General features: G+C 46.6%; 1 long non-coding RNA gene across 1 annotated transcript; it reads left to right on the top strand.

Annotated features, from left to right (window-relative positions):
• Positions 1 to 8,898: 8,898 nt before the first annotated feature.
• LOC149305083 (uncharacterized) lies at positions 8,899 to 12,981 on the top strand. The gene is made up of 3 exons (XR_016271877.1): positions 8,899 to 9,505; positions 11,228 to 11,336; positions 11,436 to 12,981. It is a non-coding gene; the product is annotated as an uncharacterized LOC149305083 (long non-coding RNA).
• Positions 12,982 to 13,949: the final 968 nt, after the last annotated feature.

Genomic DNA, 13,949 nt, shown 5'->3' with positions numbered 1-13,949 from the left:
GTGACGCTACGGAAAGCCCGGGAGGACGCGCTTCCGCGGAAGGCAAAGCAACACGCGCAAAAAAAACCCTCACTCCTCCTCCCTGAAGGTTCGATTCCAACGCCACTCTCAGGGATTGGCCACGCCCCCTCCCAGGTATTAGTCACGCCCCCCAAGTATTAGCCCCGCCCCCTCACAAGTATCTTTCATTCCACTCTTATTTCGCTGTAGGAAGAATGAAAAGCAGATTGACACTGCTTTAATAGCCGCGGCTCAAGGCTGGGGGATCCTGGGATTTGTAGTTTTGAGAGACGCTTTGGGACTGGGAGGGAAGGGTTGGAGACCTTTGGGAAACTACAAAGCCCAGGGTTCCACAGCCCCGTCCCTTTGGGATCCTAGGATTTGTAGTTTTGAGAGGCACCTTGGGGCTGGGAGGGAAGGGTTGGAGACCTTTGGGAAACTACAAAGCATGGGAGTCCATAGGTCCATCCCTGTGGGATGCTGGGATTTGTAGTATTGAGAGGCACCTTGGGGCTGGGAGGGAAGGGTTGGAGACCTTTGAGAAACTACAAAGCATGGGAGTCCATAGGTCCATCCCTGTGGGATGCTGGGATTTGTAGTATTGAGAGGCATCTTGGGGCTGGGAGGGAAGGGTTGGAGACCTTTGAGAAACTACAAAGCATGGGAGTCCATAGGTCCATCCCTGTGGGATGCTGGGATTTGTAGTATTGAGAGGCACCTTGGGAGGGAAGGTTTAGAGAACTTTATGAGTCCAAGGATTCCATAGCCCCATTCCTGTGGGATCCTGGGATTTGTAGTTTTGCAAAGCTCCGCTCTGGGCCCCACAACAAACTCCAACTCCCAGAATGGCATAGCCTTGAGCCAGAAAGAGTTAAAGCAGGGCCAAACTGGGTTATTTCTCCAGTGTGGATGCAGCCTTGGAGCTATACTTCTACTGATGCAGCCTAGAACTGCATTGGCTTTTTTATCATGGGGCTTTCTTGGCAAGATGTATTCAGAAGAACAGTAATGCAGCCTCAGCTGAGAGAGTGTGACTGGGCGAAGGTTTCATGGCTGAGATGAAAACTGACAGAGCCCTATATCCAACAATTCAACCCACTTCCCCACGTCGGCTCTCTCCGTCTACCCAGCCATTTTATTCTCACAACAACCCTGCAGGGCAGGCTCAGACTCACCCAATGGACCTCTGAACATGGAAGAAATAATAATAATAATAATAATAATAATACATTTATTTGTACCCCGCCTCTCCCAGTGGATCGAGGCGGCTTACATACATGGAACATATAATATCCATAAAATCACAAAATGACATGCAATTAAAATCCTCTATCCCCTTATCCCAACCAACCCAAAAACTAAATATACAAGTTAACGTAATAACAACATTAAAATCTTTAACATCTATAAAAAAACCACTTAAACAATCCATGACTGGAAAGTGTTGAAGAACTAGGCTCTGCGATTGCTTATTATGTTGAATGAAAGAGTGAATTGCTGCCTGATTGCTATATCTCTTCTTTTCTGCCTGTCCAAAATAGAAGCAATGGCTTTCATCTTTCTGATGGGTCGGCCTAGTTCATTAACCCAGGCAATAAATAGCTTTCAGATCTTTTAAATGAAGAAAGTGCCAGAAACAAGATAAGCCTTGCCTTATCAGGGAAGAAGAAATTGGGAGTCGAAGGTCTGTGTCCGCTAGATGGCAGATTGGAACTGGGTTTGCTGTTAAAGGAGCACAGGTGCGAATGGCCTTACCTGTCTCAGGATGCTTTGTGAATGGTCACTATCATTTATAGATGCTTCGTTTCTTTCCGATCTTCCTACTTAATTCTTTTGCCCCCCATCACCCATGTACTTGTATGTAGAGAGGTCTTGTAGCACCTTTGAGGCTGACTGAAAGAAAGAAATGGGCAGCATGGACTTTCGTAGACTTCAGTCTACTTCCTCAGATGCATTTAGTAGACTTTTATCCTTGACTTATTCACGGGTCATATCAAAATCCATAATTTTGGCCCCAAAACCTGCCCTTGACTTATACATGAAGTCAACTTATAGTCCAGTATATATGGTGATACCAGAGAACACCAGAGTAGTTTCCAGGTGGGGTAGTGAAGAGGAACATGGTATAGTCAAGTGTGTAAAGGGATCTGTAGCTCCTTTGAGACTAATTGAAAGAAAGAAACTAGTAGTATGAGCTTTCGTAGACTTTCACAGGTGCTTCTGAGGAAGTCAACTCAAGTCTATGAAAGCTTATGCAACCGCTGCTTTCAGGTCAGGATATGGAGTGGAGACTGCCATGGTCCCTTGGTCGTTGATCTCCATTTGGGCAATGACAGGGGGAGTGGGGCCCTGTTGGTGCTCTTGGACCTCTCAGCGGCCTTCATTACCATAGACCATGGTATCCTTCTGGAACGCCAGAGGGAATTAGAGGCACTGCTTTGCAGTGGTTCAGGTCCTACATCTCTGGAAGGTTCCAGATGGTGTCACTTGGGGACAGTTGTTTGGCCAAGAGGGAGCTCAGTTCGGGCATATCTCAAGGTGCGATACTGTCGCCAATGCTATTCAACATTTACATGACGCCGCTGGGTGAGATCATCCGGAGACATGGGGCAGGGTGTTATCAACATGCTGATGACACCCAAATTTGCTTCTCCGTGTCTCAGACTGCTTCGGTGACCAAGGATGGCATCTCCCCTCTGAATGACTGCCTGAAGTCAGTAATGGACTGGATGAGAGAAAATAGACTTAAACTGAATCCAAATAAAACGGAGGTACTCGCTATAGGCAATCCTAATCCGGGAATGGTGATAAGCTCTCCAGTTCTGGACAGGGTCACACACCTAAAGGACTGCGTCCGCAGCTTGGGGTACTCCTGGACTCGTCGCTTCAGCTGTCATCTCAGGTGGATGCGACAGCCAGGAGTGACTGTTATCAGCTTCGGCTGATACGCCAGCTACGGACCTCCCTGGAAAACCTAGAAAGGGTTGTACATTCACTGGCAACCTCTCGTCTCGATTTCGGCAATGCGCTCTACATGGGGCAACCCTCATGCCACATTCAGAAGATGCAATTGGTCCAAAATATGGCAGCCAGATTGGTGACAGGGAGTTCCAAATTTGATTCTATTACACCTATTTTAAATCCCTACACTGACTGCCTATTAGCTTCCAGGCACAGTATAAGGTGTTGGTCATTACCTATAAAGCCCTAGATGGCTGGGTCCAGCTTTCCTGAGGGAACGCCTCCTCCCATACAATCCTTCCCGCACTCTCAGGTCCTCTGGGAAGAATCTCTTGCAGTCTAAGAAAACCAGATTGGTAATGACTTCCTAGAGGATGTTTTCTGTTGCCGCTCCAAAAATCTGGCATGACCTGCCAGAGGAGATCTTCCTAATAATAATAATAATAATAATAATAATAGGATTTATTTATGGAGGCCTTTAAGAAGGCAATAAAAATGGATCTCTTCCAGGAGGCATTCCCAAATTGACCTCCTCGGAATGTTTCACTCTCCAGTTGGGAATTGTCATATTTAATGGTATTTTAAGGTGGGAGGGAGATAGGGAATTGGATTTTATATGTTTTCCTATGTTTTTGTGTGGTTTATTTTTATTGTTCTTATGTTTGTTGTTACCCGCCTTGATCTAATACAGGGAGAGGCAGGATACAAATGAATAAATAAATTATTATTATTATCATCATCATCATCACTGAGGATAAAGCAAGTTTGTTTTCAGCTGCTCCAGAGACTGGGACCCAGAGCAGTGGATGCAAGCTACAGGAAAAGAGATTCCACCTCAGCATTAGGAGGAATCTTCTGACAATAGCAACTGTTTGACAGGGCAGCATGGTGCCTTGGCGTGTGGCGGTGTCTCCTTTGGAAGTTTTTAAACAGAGGCTGGACGGCCATTTATTAATTGTGTCTTCCTCCATGGCAGAACGGGGGTGGCCTGGACAGCTTTTGGGGTCTCTTTCAACTCTCCGATTCTGTGCAGACAGACCAACCGGTGTTGCAAACTCATCTTTCCTCTTTCATTGTGCATTCTTATGGTTGTGGTTCCTCTTCCCTGTCCTACTTTCCCCCTTTTAATAAACTGTCTATGGCCTGTTACAGACAGCCAAAATAAAGCTGCTTCAAGTCACAGTGGAGGTATGGTGTTTCAATGATGCATGCGTCCTAAGAGTCCAGAAGCCACACCAAAGCCACGCTCCAGTCCTTAGGGCTTTGGTGCGACTTCTGGACTCTTAGGATGCATGCATCATTCAAATACCATACCTCCACTGTGACTTGAAGCAGCTTTATTTTGGCTGTCTGTAACAGGCCCTTGAAACCATTGAGCTGAAATTATTTGCACCTTCTAGAAGCATGAGTTCTGTCCCCCAGAGCATCCTGTTGCCTAAACTGTGTGAATCACACACTGCAATAGCAACCCTGGTTGGCTAAGCCCTCTCTTTACTTCTAAGAAAGACTCCTGAACTGTCTGTCAGCATGGTTAATAGTTTGAGCATTGGGCTAGGACTCTGGAGACCAGGCTTTGATCCATTTGGGGGCTAAAGAAACAAGGAAAGCTGAAATATGGGGAAGCAGACCCAAGTCACAAAAACCCTCTTCACTTCTACTCCTCACACTGCATTTCATGATGTCTTTTTAAAAATCTGTGCTGTTCAGCTAGGTTTGTTAAATTAAGATCCACAACAAAAAGGGTATGACATGATATTTTTAGGCAAGGCAGCCTTCATTGATCCGGTTGCCCTCCAGATGTGTTGCAATACAACACTTGTTATATTCGTGTTTTAACTGTACTATTTTGATGTTGTTTTTAAGTATCTTCTGTGAGCCTCCGTGGGTCCAATTTGGGAGAAAGATGGCATATAAAATAAATAAATAAATAATAAATTCAACATATGGCCATATTAGATTATAGGAGTTCTGTCATAAAATATATAGAAGGTCCCAGGCTGGGGAAAGCTATAAAAGAGGATGGGGGCACTCTTAGAGTCCCAGAAGTTAGTCATGAAGTTGAGTGTCTTCCTTCTAGAGCAGTGGTTCCCAACCTTTCTAATGCCGCAACCCTTTAATACAGTTCCTCATGTTGTGGCGACCCCCAACAATACAATTATTTTCATTGCTACGTGCAAATATGTGTTTTCCGATGGTCTTAGGCGACTCCTGTGAAAGGGTCGTTCGACCCCCAAAGGGGCCCCGACCCACAGGTTGGGAACCAATGTTCTAGAGAGTCAGACAGGAAAAACTGATGGCCGACGATAACAATACCAATCTACTTGACAGTCTCTTCAACAATCCCTTATAATATAGGAAGAAAGGAAGGGAATGGCTATGTATGTCATCTTGACCTCACTTGAGGAAACTAGGGATAAAAAAACAAGTTGTCAAGGACCTGATTGTGGTCCTCAGTATCCCCTGAACCCTATCCCATTGCCAATGTATTTCTTTTTTGGTTTCTCCATTTCCCCATCCATCCCCACAGGCTCCCAAATGGACAGTCATGTTCCCTGAAGCATCTAAAGGATCAGATGCTCCACATTTGAAGGCTAACTGAGATGGGCAAAGACCCTTCTGTTGCCTTAAGTAGAGAGAATGCATTAATGAAATCCATGAATGATCAAAGGTGCAAATATGGAGGGGTGAGTGTACTTTGCTATATTGCCAATATGGCTGCCCTGTTTCCAGGGGAGATAGTTCATGTCAGCCAATGGGAGGCATGGAGGTGGAGAGACCTGATTGGCTCTGACATACACAGTGTTCTGTTAGCCAGCCAATGGGAAGAGAGACAGTGGAGAGACCTGATTGGCTACTGGCTCCCACTCGAGTTATTTTAGCCAGCCAATGGGAAGAGAGACAGTGGAGAGACCTGATTGGCTACTGGCTCCCACTTGGGTTCTGTAAGTGAAACAGTGGAGAGACCTGATTGGCCCTGGCTTAGGGTTGCCATAACCCGGCGGCCCCCGTGCCAATCACGGTTTCGGGGGGCCCCTCCCGGTCCCGGTCCGGTTTGGGCCCCCACCCGTGCCTTGTTCCCGGTTTGGGGGCCCGCTCCAGCCATTGCCGCTGCCGCTAATGCGGCTGCTGCGGCGCCAACCCACCTCCTCCTCCGGCTCCGCCTTCCTTCTCTTCCTCGGCGGCAGAAGTGCCGCCGCCACCGCGCCCCCACTGTGAGGGCTCGTGCGCCGCCCAGGCCTCAGCAGGGGCCAGTGGCAGCGCGCGCGCCTGCCCCATTCCCTCCGCGCGCATGCACCTGCCCTTTTTTTCTCCGCGCGCATGCGCGCGCCTGCCCCAATTCCCTTCGCGTGCTAATGCCTGCCCTGGTTCCCTCCGCGTGCACGCGCCTGCCCTGGTTCCCTTCCTCCCGCGCCAGCCATCATAAGGAGGATGAGGGGGGAGAGGAGGAGGAGGAAGGAGCTCGAGGAAGGGTGCCTGAAGGCCAGGACAGAATTGGGGCGGAGGAGGAGGAGGAGGAGGAGGAAAGCTGAGTCAGTGGCCATTAGGTCTGCCTTGGTATTTTGGGGTTTTTAAATTATATTTAAAAATATAAAATACTTATTTTATTTAATTTTTTTAATTTTTATTATTGCTTTTTATTTTTTATTTTATTAATTGTTATTATTGCTTGTTTTTGTTTTATTTTATTAATTTTATTATTGCTTGTTTTTGTTTTATTTCATTAATTTTTATTATTGCTTGTTTTTGTTTTATTTCATTAATTTTTATTATTGCTTGTTTTTGTTTTATTTTATTAATTTTTATTATTGCTTGTTTTTGTTTTATTTTATTAATTTTTATTATCAAATATATACACCCCGCCTTGTTTTTTATTTATTTTTTCATTATTTTTTATTATTAAATATATGCAAGTGCATTTTCTGTGTATTTATGGTGCTTTGAATGCTAACAAGTCTGCCTTTCTTGGCCAATTATAGTGGTGGTGATGATGATGATGATGATGGTGATATTGATATCAACAAGCCTCTGAGGCACGGCCAATGTAACTTACTGTGATTTTTACAAACTCATGCGCAGTGAAGAAAAACCACAGTCCCTTGCCCAAGTACACACTTCTGAGAAGTAAAGCTGAACCCGAGGGCAAGTCCATTTCTGCCATCTGGTGGCGCCCTGGTGGCGCAGTGGTTAAATGCCTGTACTGCAGCCATTCACTCATGACCACAAGGTTGCGAGTTCAAGACCAGCAAAAAGCCCCAAGCTCGACTCAGGCTTGCATCCTTCCGAGGAGGGAGCTAAAATGAGTACCCAGACTATTGGGGGCAAATTAGCTTACTTGCTAATTAGCTTACTTGCTGTTCACCGCTATGATCTTTGGAATAGCGGTATATAAATAAAACATATTATTATTATTATTATTATTATTATTATTATTATCTGTCTAAGAATTATGCCAAAATGTCCTCCATTTTGATCATACCTAAAAACATGCATTTATATTAACATTTTTAAAAAAAACCTCAATTTTTTGCGCGTCCTCCATTTTTAATAAAAATGTGTCCTACATTTGAAAATGTTGCCCTACATTTGTCCTACATTTGTCCCAGTTTGGAGGTCCTCACTTATGGCAACCCTACCCTGGCTCCCACTTGAGTTATTTTAGCCAGCCAATGGGAAGTGAGACAGTGGAGAGACCTGATTGGCTACTGACTCCCTCTTGGGTTTTTGGAGAGGTTCCTGAGGAGAGAGAGGGATTGTAGTGGAAATAGGTATAAACTGCTGGAGTCCTAAACAAAAATCATAGGCAGTCAGGTTGGGGTGACTAGGGGTCCTCCTTTTTCCAGGAGTGTCCTCCATTTCAGCCCACCCTCGAAGGGGACATCTACAGTGTCCTCCATTTTGAGCAGGGCTAAAGGAGCATGAGGGTTTTTTACACTTATGTCGGCGTGTTTGGCTTTCGTTTGGCCTCACCGCCTGCCTTTGGGTTGAATGTCCTCCATTTTGTGGACATCTGGTGACCCTGGCTTAGCTTCCTAGTCCTTTTAGAAAAGGGATGGAAAGCATTTGTGGCCGAAGAGCGGGATATAAATAAGAATAATATGACTAATATAAATAAGTAATTAAAACTGGGTAGGAAGCAGGGGGAGTTGGAGGGCACTATGTATATATATATATATATATATATATATATATATATATATAGGTTTTTTTTCCCCTTTTCTTTTTGGGGGGAAGAAAGGTAATTGGAAACCTTGTGCTTTGAATTACTATTATTACACTCCATATTTGCGTCTTTGATATTTGCAGATTTGATTAATCACAGATTTGATTCATATCTCCTCTCTAGGAATATCCAGGTCCTCCAGTGCAACTCTATGGTCAACTTCAACCCAAAGTCTCACTGAAGGACCTAGAGATGCCTAGAGAGAACACTACTCTGCTCCTCCAGTGCAAGTTCTATGGTCCGTGTCTGTCGGACGTTGGCCACAGAGTTGCCCTGGAGCACCTACAAAATGTATCTGTATCCCGCAGTTACCTTTCACTGTGTAATTTTCCTACTTTTTAAAACAATATTAAAGGCTTCACTTTTTAAATTATTCCTAAAGGGAGAGTGAAGGGGAAGCTCTGGTCTTACAGCTCCATGCCAGAAGGACTACCTCTGGAGCACCAAAGGTCTGGAAACTATAAAGCTCTATGAGGAGAAACTAAGGGAGCTGGGTATGTTTGGCCTGGAGAAGAGAAGGTTAAGATGGGCCATGATAGCCCTGTTTCAGTATTATGAAGGGGTGTCATATTGAGGATGGGGCAAGCTTGTTTTTTGCTGCTCCAAAGAATAGGACGCAGAACAATGGATGCCAGCTATAGGAAAAGAGATTCTCCCTCAGTATTAGGAAGAACATGACAGTAAGAGCGGTTTCACAGTGGAAGAGACTTCCCTGGAGAGTGGGGCAGTCTCCTTCTTTGGAGGTCTTTAAACAAAGGTTGGATGGCCATCTCTAGGGGCTGCTTTGAGTGTGATTTCCTGCATGGCAAGGGTTGGACTGGATGGCCCTTGGGTCTCTTCCAACTCTATGATTCTATTATTCTATACCAGGAACCCTATAGTTACTGTTCTCTGTTCCCTAAAGGCAAAAGAGAGAGGAGGAGGGGGTCAAGCCTGGAACCCGGGAAGGAATGAATATCCAAAGAACGGGTTGTTGGCAGCATTGCACCGGAAAGAGGAGGCAAGTACCTGGGTAGATTTTGGCCACATCCCAGGCCCCTTTTGGCCACACAGCAGTTCTCCCAAAATGATATTCAAGGAAGAGAGCCTTGAGCCTTTTCACTGGAGAGGGAACGTTATGCGTTTGTGAGATGCAAATGGTTTGTCTTGTTCTTTGCAGACAGTGGGACTCTGGGATCTCATCGACAGACAGCCCCTCGGAGGAATCAGTTCCTGGGCTTGGCAGCTCACCTCAAGCTGTACTTCTGGGAAGAAGATCAAGACCTATGTACTTCTGGGTAGAAGATCAAGGCCTAGCTGTCTAATACCACTCTCCTCTGCCGTGTGAGTATTGTTGGCTGTGGCCCCATACAGACAGACCCAAATAAAGCTGCTTCGGGTCACTTTGGAGGTATGCTGTTTAAATGATGCATGCATCTTAAGAGACCCAAACCTGTGCCAAAGCTGTGCTCCAGTCCTTAGGATTTGATTGTGGCTTTGGCGCGGCTTCCGGACTCTTAGGACGCATGCATCATTTATACAGTATACCTCCAAAGTGACCCGAAGCAGCTTTATTTTGGCCTGTCTGTCACAGCTATCCCTCTAGGGATTTACCCCTAGCCCAGAGTTCACATAGCTAGGATGTAAGGTCTTTGGCCTTTTGGGGCAGATTCTGGCGAAAGTATCGAAGAGGGAAGCACATGTTGCCCTAGAAATAGGACCTTTCGGTCTCCCATAGAGAGGGAAAGAAACGCAAGGGCTAGATCACAGAAGAAAATAACCTCTCTTTCCTTTCTGTAGGAAAGATTGGTAATTTAATTTAATTATTTAAATATTTGTGTCGTCTTATTTTAAAAATATTAAGGTGACACACGATAAAACTAACTTTCCCAGCTTAAAACAATGCAAGCGTGTGGCGTCTTGGTTTGAATGTTGGCCTCCTATTCTGGAGACCAGGGTTCGATTCCCAGCCTGGCCACGAAACTCATTGAGCGCCCTTGGGCAAGTCACATCCTCTCAGCCTCAGAGGATGGCAGTGGCAAGCCCCCTCTGAAGAGCCTTTGCCAAGAAAACCCCATGATAGCCTTGCCTTAGGATTGCCGTAAGTCAGAAACGACTTGAAGGCACACAAGAACAATTAACAGGATTTTAAAAGGCAAAAACGTAAACAAGTTAAAAGAAGATAAAGGCTGCATATGCACTGCCAAAATAGTCTTTCTTGACACTTTAACTGCGATGGCTCGGTGCTGTGGAATTCTGGGATTTGTAGTTCGGGGAGATATTTAGCCTTCTTTGACCGAGAGTTCTGGGACCCCACCAAACTACCATTCCCAGAATTCCATAGCATTGAGCCATGGCAGTTAAAGTGGCGACAAGCCAGACTATTTCAGCAGTGCAGATGCAGCCAAAGACAAAACGGTCCAAAACTATTTAAAACCACACACATGTAGATTTGTGTAAAATCAATTGGCTCTCAAAGGTTTTAGTAGAAACATTGGTGGAGAGCCTGCATCAGAGATATAGCTATTTCATTGCCTAATCAGACCCCAGAAACTCATTAGAAAAGTCATCCTGAGTGATAGGTTTGCTTTTGAGCAAGGTCCTGCAGGATGCCACACTGGCCCCTTTTGCCAGAGAGCAATGGCTGAGTAGTAGAAGCAGGGCCCCTATAGCTCTTTCCTTTCCACACTTCAATCAGAAAAAAGAAACAAAACCAGCACATGGTCAGCAACAGCTTTCCCTGCAGCCCTTTGCAGCAGCCAGGGCAGTACTCTATCCCCGAACTGTGCCCTGTAAGAGATTTTGGACTTCAGCTCCCAGAAGCCTCAGCCACGTTGGCCAATAGTCTGGGATTCTGGGAGCTGGAGTCCAAAATCCTTTAAAGAGCACAGTTGGGGGATCACTGAGCTAGAGCACTGGATGTCCAAGGACCGGTTTCGTGGCTCAAAATAGAGGACGTTTTCCACCCAGGGTCGAGGCTGAAATGTAGGACATGTCCAGGAAAATGAGGACCTCTGGTCATCCTGTCCCAGGACAGCTCACTCACCTTCTGTCTTCCTTTTTTAGGCACCAAAGAACACTGGAAGAACAGGCAGCGGCCGGCCTGGGTGACAGTGTTCTGGTGAGATGCTCTTGGAGTTTGCATTTTCTCCTGCGAAGAATCATCAAGTGTATGGTAAGTGCCTCTCTCTCGCTTTGCTCCAGAGACACATGGGAGGATGTGTTGTGGGGGGCTATGCAAACAATACAGTTGTTGGTTTTTCCTCTCTGCTAGATTTCTCAGCTCAACGGAAAAGGGAAGCAGGCAAGGCTTTTCCTGCTGGAACAGGAAGCATCCTTCAGCAAGGAGATCAGCTGCTGTGTTCAGATGCATGTCTGACACATGGTCAACCAAGAGGACAAACTGTTAGTTTCTGAGTTTATGCAAGATTGTGTGAGCTTGGAAGAGCTGTTATCTGAAGCAGAGGGCTGGCCCCATACATCAATGTCTGGGCTCATCCGCCTGTTTTGGTAGAATGGCCGGTGTCATCTCCAGGCTCCTGAGGCTCACAGAAGTTACTCAGAGGCACTGCTGCACTTTTAACTCAGGTATTACAGGAGACAGGAGCTTGAACTGAATTCATAGAAACAATGAAGTACAACTTATGAAACAAATGCCAAGATGATGTAGCAGACACAGAGGCCCCATACAGATAGGCCAAAACAAAGCTACTTGTGGCACTTTGAAGGTATACTTATTAAATGAAGCATGTGTCTTAAGAGTCTGAAAGCGGCTCCAAAGCCTTGCTTCAGTCCTTAGAACTGGAGCATGGCTTCCGGACAGGGTTTGCCTGGTTGGGGCTTGCCCCTCCTCCAGGGCTGTCAGGCCTCCTCCGCGACTGGAAGTTCCGTCCCTTCCTGGCCTCCCAACCAATCAGGGAGACCCCCAGCTGAGAGAAAGGCGGGCCTTCCAGCTGCAAAGCGTTACAAAGGTTGGGAACCACTGCTGTATAACGTTGCATCCCTATAGAGGGGGACTCAATGTGCATGCAGCTTTCCCCCCAGTTTTGTTTGTACTGTGTGTAGTATTTTGTAACGTTGCATCCTTATAGAGTGGGAAGCAATGGTGGCATGTGTACGTGGTCCCCTCCCCCTGGTTTAGGGTTGCCATATCCTGCTTTTAGGTGGGATGGTCCCGATTTCGGGGCCTTGGAATTGTCCCTCCCCAGGTTTAGCAAGATGTTCCAGGGCCGGCCGGCTGGGGCCCCTCAGGCTGCCACCTGCCTCTGCCGCCCGCAGGCCTGCAGCTCCTCCTCCTCTAGACTTGAACGCTACCTACAGCTTCTCCAACTGCCCACAAGGGGCAGTGGCCCAGAGGAGGAGGAGCTGGACTGTGGTGGGGGGAGGTTGGGGCCTCCGCGCCGCCACTTGCTGCGCTTTCGCCACTGCGAGGGGCCTGGCTGGCTGGCTGGCTGGCTGGCTGGGCCCCCCCTGTCCTACATTTTGTCCTTCATTTTTTTATGTTTGTTCCCGGCTTGTTGGTACCAGTTATGACAACCCTACCCCCATTTTGTTTGTACTGTGTGTAGTATTTGCAATTTTATATGCCTATAGAGTGGGACTCAATGGTGGTGTGTGCATGCAGCTGTGCTGCCATTAAGGACAACGGGACTTCGAGTAAGTCCCCGTTGTCACACGTGCCGCTACTGCGTGCACATGCTGCCATTGGGGACAGTGGGGGCTTGCCATCCGTGGATGTTTAAATCTGGCAAGCCCACAGATAAAGAGGCATATATACATATATTAAGAAATGTATCAGTGTTCTAATAAAATATTTTTTTAAAAAGGAAAAAATCCACTTGTCCAGACTGAGGTTCTGTGTCACTGGCAAGCAGGGTGCTGAATGAAGGGTGGTGCACTGAGCTCCTTCCCACCAGTGAGCTGTGGGATAGAGTAAGCCAAGGGAGGAGAGACAAGAAAAGCTCATTGTCTCTGGTTGTGTGTCTGTGTGTGTTCTAAGCTGGACAGCAAATGATCGTCCCACTGGGCGTTCACTCTCTGAGGGGTCACACAGTATTGTGCAGTGCAGTCTCCATCCCTTGTGCACCCTTAGTGACACCTCTGGAAATGTTAAGGTAAATGATCCACTGGGAAAGTTGAGAGCACAGAACATTGGGCATGAGTGATGTGTGGCTGGGAGTATGAATGTGATTTGAAAAGGTGTGTAAGGGTTACTCTGTGTTGTTGTTGCATGCCTCCAGCTTGTTCCCAAGGCAAACCTATCGTGGGGGTTTTGTTGGCAAGATTTGTTTGGAGGAGTTTTGCCTCTGCCTTCCCCTGAGGCTGAGAGAGCATGACTTTGTCTAAGGTCACCCAGCAGATTTTGTGGCTGAGCTGGGATTAGAACCGTGGTCCCCAGAGTCCTAGACTACAACTCAACCTTATTTTTAAGTCTAGGGCAGGTTTCGGGGGGGGGGGGGAGTTATGGATTTTGATATGACCCATGGATAAGTCAAGGGTAAAATCTCAGGGCATGCAGCAAAGGCTCTACAGCAGCGATTCCCAAGCTTTGGTCTTCCAGATATTTTGGACTTCAGGACTGTTGGCCAGAGCTTCTGGGTGCTCAAACCACATGCCACATTGGCAGTTCTGGAGACCAGGGTTCGATTCCTGCTGGGCCATGAAACCCACTGGCTGACCTTGGGCAAGTCACACTCTCTCAGCCTCAGGGGAAGGCCATGGCAAACCCCTCTGAAGAAACTTGCCAAGAAAACCCCATTATAGGGTCACCATTAGTCAGTAACAACTT

Source organism: Sceloporus occidentalis, unplaced genomic scaffold (genome assembly GCF_023333645.1).
Source record: "Sceloporus occidentalis isolate IW3139 unplaced genomic scaffold, rSceOcc1.0.p SCAF_13, whole genome shotgun sequence".
Lineage (NCBI taxonomy): Eukaryota > Metazoa > Chordata > Lepidosauria > Squamata > Phrynosomatidae > Sceloporus > Sceloporus occidentalis.
The sequence above is the reverse complement of the archived record's forward strand: the minus strand, read 5'-3'. Positions and strand labels throughout refer to the sequence as shown.